This window comes from Nymphaea colorata, chromosome 6 (genome assembly GCF_008831285.2).
Source record: "Nymphaea colorata isolate Beijing-Zhang1983 chromosome 6, ASM883128v2, whole genome shotgun sequence".
In the NCBI taxonomy this organism is placed as follows: Eukaryota; Viridiplantae; Streptophyta; class Magnoliopsida; order Nymphaeales; family Nymphaeaceae; genus Nymphaea; species Nymphaea colorata.
Window position 1 is genome coordinate 20,254,710 of NC_045143.1, and position 6,000 is coordinate 20,260,709.

The window sequence follows — 6,000 nt, forward strand, 5'->3', positions numbered from 1 at the left end:
TAGAGTCGACGTTCAATGTCCGTTGAAGTACAGTGGTAGCCGGGATGTGAGGGTGATCGACAACTTTGAGTTCCAAGTTGACTACTACCTGGACTTGCATAATGTAGTAGAAGAGAACTTGAAGATCAAGACCGTAACAATGTTGTTGGAGGGAAATGTTGTGGCTTGGTGGAGGCGGAAAATGTTGGATATTGAGAATGAGGATTGCATGATTCGTACCTTCGACGACTTTAACAAGCAGTTGAAGGGATACTTCATGCCCGTGGATGCTTAAAGACATGCTTATCGGTTGGTTGCAAACCTTAAGCAAACGGGTGCCTTGAGAGATTACATCAGAGCATACCAAAAGGTCATGCTGGACGTGCCTATGACGCTAGAAAAGGATAAACTTCACTGATTCATCATAGGGCTCCAATCCTAGGCCCAAGCCAACGTGGAGAGATCGAGTCCAGAGACTTTAGAGCAAACATATGTGGTAGCTGAGCGCTTGGCTGATACCCAACGCAAAAGCTACACTGATACCTTCATGTCTACGAAGAAGTCCGACCACGGAGGTAAGAGGGAGGAACGGCGAGACACCAGAAATGAATCGGCGTCCAGAAGCCAGCCGAGAGAAAACCCTTCTTTCGCAAGGACTACACTGGGCCACCAAGAGAAGTGACTTGTTGGGTCTGCGGAGGAAAGCATCAGGTGCTTGTTTGCCTGAAACGTGTGAGACCTATCAGGCAGGCCAATGCCGCGAGGGCCACCGAAGGCGAGACTGAAGAAGGGCAAACACGGATGGGTGCTGCCCAGATGATCAATTTTGTCCAAAGTTGCCAGTGTCTTGTAGTATGGTAAACAAGGAGCTAATGTACCTAGACGTCACTCTGAATGGAATGTCTACTGTTGCAATGGTAGACTTTGGGGCAACGCATAACTTCGTCTCAAGAGAGGAGGCGGAGCGATTGGGATTTAAGCCTGTGTCACAGCAAAGGACCCTTAAAACGGTGAACTCTGAAGCCAGGCCCATCCAAGGAGAAGCGAAGGGTGTAACAGTTCAGATTGAAGGTTGGACGGGAGTCACCAACTTCTCTGTGGTACCCTTGGACGATTTCAAGGTGATTTTTGGGATGGAGTTCCTTAGAGGCCAGAATGCAATGATGTTGTCGAAGTTCAACACATTGACGTTGATGGGTGCAGACCAATCTCATACAGCACACCGCCACTCCGCCAAAAGCAAGTCCCAGCCGACGTTGTCGGCAATGCAACTGAAGAAGGGTGTGCGTCATGGGAAACAAACATTCCTCGTGGTTGTACGTCTACAAGAAGATGACCCTCAGCCGAGAGTCATTCCCCCAGGACTAGCCCCTATCCTGAAGTAGTTTGAGGGAGTAATGCCCCCCCCTGAGCTGCCCAAACACCTACCTCCTAGGCGTGAAGTTGATCACGAGATTGACTTGGTTCCCAGAGCCAAGCCACCAGCGATGGTCCCCTACAGAATGGGACCGGCCGAACTGAAGGAGCTGCAGAAGCAGCTTGACAACATGCTTGAGTCAGGGATCATCCGTCCCTCTAAGGCACCATTTGGAGCTCATGTATTGTTCCAGACGAAACACGATGGCTCCAAGAGACTCTGTGTGGATTACCGCACTTTGAACAAGGTGACGGTGAAGAACAAGTATCCAATGCCTTTGATTGCGGACTTGTTCGACCAGTTGGACAAGGCAAGGATGTTTTTGAAGTTGGACCTTCGTTCCGGCTATTGGCAGGTCAGGATTATAGAAGGTGATGAACCAAAGACCACTTGCGTCACCTGCTATGGAGCGTATGAGTTCCTAGTCATGCCATTCAGGTTGACGAACGCCCCTGCAACTTTCTCGACTCTCATGAACAAGATATTCTACCCCTACCTTGACAAGTTTATGGTAGTCTACCTTGATGACATTGTGATCTTTAGTAGTGATATCGAGGAGCACGTCAGTCACTTGAGGACGGTGTTCTAGGTACTCAAAGAAAACGATCTTTATGTGAAGAAGGAGAAGTGTCTCTTTGGCCAACGAGATATCAGTTTCCTCGGCCATATTGTAGGGGATGGCCAGCTGCGAATGGATCTGGAAAAAGTGAAGGCTGTTCAAGATTGGAAGCCACCCTCAAATGTGTCTGAATTGTGGTCCTTCCTTGGATTAGCTAATTACTATCGGCAGTTCATCACGGGGTATTCCTTGATTTTGGTGCCTCTCACTGACTGGCTCAAAAAGAACAGATTATGGATTTGGACTCAGTCTGCCTAAGATGCCTTTGAATGTCTGAAGCGTGCCCTTGTACAAGAGCCCGTTCTCAGATTGCCAGATCATTCGAAGCCCTTCGAAGTACACACAGACGCCTCAGATTTTGCCATTGGTGCAGTACTAATGCAGGACGGTCATCTGATTGCCTATGAGAGTCAGAAGTTGAAGGACCCTGAGAAGCGCTACAAAGTGCATGAACGGGAGATGATTGCCATTATGCATTACTTGCGCATATGGAGGCACTATCTACTGGGGGCAGAGTTTGTTGTCAAGACAGATAATGTCGCCACCAGCTACTTCAAGACCCATAAGAAGTTAACTATGAAGCAGGCTCCTTGGCATGAATTCTTGGAGGAGTTAGATTTCACTTTGGAGTACAAGGTTGGTAAGACTAACGTGGTAGTGAATACGTTGAGTCGGAAGGCAGAACTTGTAGCCTCTCGAGCGGGGACCTCCAAAGCCCAATTGGAGGGTGCGCTCATCAAGCGAGTTCGTGAAGGGATGCGGCAAGACTCAGCGGCCCAACACTTGGTTGCCTTGGCTGAAATGGAAAAGACTCGAAGGTTCTGACTACGAGACGGGTTGCTCCTCACCAAGGGCGGACGTGTTTTCGTGCCGAAGTGGGGCAATCTCTGGCGGGAGCTAACAAGGGAGTGCCATGATACGCTTTGGGTTGGCCATCCAGGCCAAGAGCGGACTCTGGCCTAGGCCTGGGCATCGGGCCGGGCCAGCCCAGCCCGGGCCCAACCCGATAGCCCGAGACCTGGCTCGGCCCGCCCTCCGATGGAGGAGGAGGGGGAGGGGGAGGAAGACAGAGGAGGGAGGGGGAGAGGAGACTGAAGAGGAGGGGGAGGGAGACGGAGGAGGAGGGGGAGCGGCGAGGGAGACAGAGGGCGAGGGAGAGGGAGATGGAGGAGGAGAGAGAGGGAGAGGGGGAGCGGGAGCAGAGAGGGAGAGGGAGAGGGGAAGCGGAGAGGGAGAGGGAGAGGGGGAGAGGGAGAGGAAGAAGGGAAGTGGAGCGAAGAGGGAGACGGAGAGCGGAGGGCGGGAGTCGGCCCGGCCCGATGCCCAGGCTTATTCTGGCCCTTCTCGAACGTGGGTATTATTGGCCCCACATGCGCGACGACGTGGAGACATATGTAAAGACTTGTCTCATCTGCCAGCAGGACAAAGGGAGTAATCAGAAGCATGCCGGCCTGCTTGAGCCTCTTCCTATTTCGGAGCATCCATGGGAGAGCATCTCCATGGACTTCATTGTGAGTCTACCCAGAGTTGATAGCTACAGCTCTATCTTTGTTGTTGTGGACAAGTTTTCTTAGTATGCCACGTTCATCCCAACTATGATGGAGAGCCCAACAGAGAAAACGGCGGAGATGTTTGTGAAGAACATTGTGAAGTACTGAAGCGTCCCGAAGAGTATTGTGAGTGATCGCGATGCTCGCTTCATGAGCAAGTTTTGGCGTGAAGTGTTTCGGTTGCTTGGCTCAGACTTGTTGTTTTCCACAAGCTTCCACCCGCAGACTGATGGCCAGACCGAACACATCAATGCCTTGTTGGAACAGTACCTGCGTCACTTTGTCAACGTCAACCAGAAAAAGTGGGCAAAGTTGCTCGATGTGGCCCAATTCTGTTACAACCTGTAGAAGAGCGAGTCTTCAGGCCACAACCCCTTCAAAGTAGCCATGGAAGAACAATCGTTGATGTCTCACACTGTTGCTGCTCAGGAGAAGGGAAGACCCAACTTCGCCTACCAGTTCGTCAGAGACTGGCAAGAACAGATGGAGATAGCGAAGACATTCTTGCACAAGGCCACCAAGAAGATGAATAAATGGGCTGACAAGAATCGGAGATCTGCCGAGTTTCGAGTGGGAGACCAAGTTCTCGTCAAGCTTTATGCATACCGTTCGGGTATCTTCCGTGGATGACACCGATCACTGATCCGAAAGTATGAAGGGCCATTTACTGTGGTCAAGAGGATTGAGAAGCTGGCATACAAGTTAGATCTGCCACTAGACTTCAAGGTGCATTCAGTGTTTCACGTCTGCAACCTCAAGCCCTTCTATGCAGATGCTGAAAACCTGGAGAGAAGCCAGTCGCGGTGAGAACCGATCTTGCAACGAGCTCCTTCGACCCAGAAGGCCACTGATCGACAGTTAGACCAGATCCTTCGACACAAAATTAACTACCTTGATGAACCAAAGTGATACTTGGTCAGGTGGGTAGACGAAGACCTGCCAACATGGGAGTATGCCTTCCGTTTGAAGTAAAGTCATCTAGAAGAAGTCAGGGTCTACCATGAAGCCGCTAGCACCGAGGACGGCGCTTGATTTGAAGGGGGAAGCTTGTTCCTTTGTGTCGTGTCTGTATAGTCATCCTTTGTTTTTGCTATATTTGCTTTATTTATGTTGAGTCTTGGTGTAAGCTCGAATGTTCACCTGTGTCGAAGCACCCTCTCAAAACGGCCCCAAGTGTAAGATTGAGATTCTTTGTTTTGGATGGTCGGCATGGGAATTCTGTGAAAGGCTTCGGCCATCCTTTGTAAGTAAAGTGTAAAAGTTTACTTGCTTTTCCTCGTGATGTACTCAACTATTTAAGTGAATATATTGCGGGTTTTCTTTCCACACTCTTTGTGTATTTTGTGTCTTTGTTTTTGAAAAGACGTTCAAATGATTTGCGCCCACTTGAATGAGGCGAAGGCTTGCGGCTTACTGGTGAGAGTTTGCCGCGTCGCACGGTCCGAAGGAGTCGGCCCGTGATAGGCAGATTAGATAGGTTAACTTGTAAAAAGCAATGCTAGACAAACTGAATAGGTAAATGGACAGGTTAACTTTAAAAAGGCAGCAACAAAGAAATTGAATATATATATATATATATATATATATATATATATATATATATATATATATATTTCAACAGTCTCACTTTTGGAGAATGAGTGTTCATGCAAGTTAGTTAGGAAATGGTCTTCCAACACAAAGAACCAAATAAAAAGAAATTGGGTTTCAGTTCTATTTCTCAGTAACCAGGCTCTATAGGCCTCAGAATGGAGGATGGACAAGGTGTAAAATTATCAGAGTAAGACGATCCCAGAGGCAAGTCAACCAGATGTGATAGGTCGATAATTAGGGGAATTTGATATTATGTTCTTCTCTATTTTCCCTGTCACAGCAACTATATTTCTTCAATGGAATGTAAACTCGCTGCTTTAGTGCTGCTTTGTGTGTTCTGTTGCATGGTTAGTATGCCTTGGATGACAGTCTAAACAAAGATTGGGTCAACAATGGGGAGAGCGATTTTGATTTCCCAACATCGCATCCATGCGGACTTGTTCGCTCTAGAGAGCTCAGCTGTTAGGTGATCATGGTATTCCTCCACTTGGACAATGAGAGTACTTGGTTATGTATGCCGTATTGGTGCATGAAAATTTCGTGTCAATATCGGTAATGATGAAAATGCCTCTGTTTGACGGAAAAAAGGAATTTTTTGCGAAGACAAAAAAATGAAATCGAAAACAATGAAGACTCAAAAGGACTTTTGTTCAATAATTTCTAAAATGTCTCCTTTTTTCTTTTGGCATATTCTTGTTGCGTGCACCGAGCAGCGTATGTTTGTTGTGTGCACCGAACTGCGCATGCAACTCAAACTTGTGCCATAGCCAAGTCCTTATAAAAAATAATAAATGGTTTTATTAAGCTCTCGTATTTATTGGTCTCAATTGGAACTTTCTAAA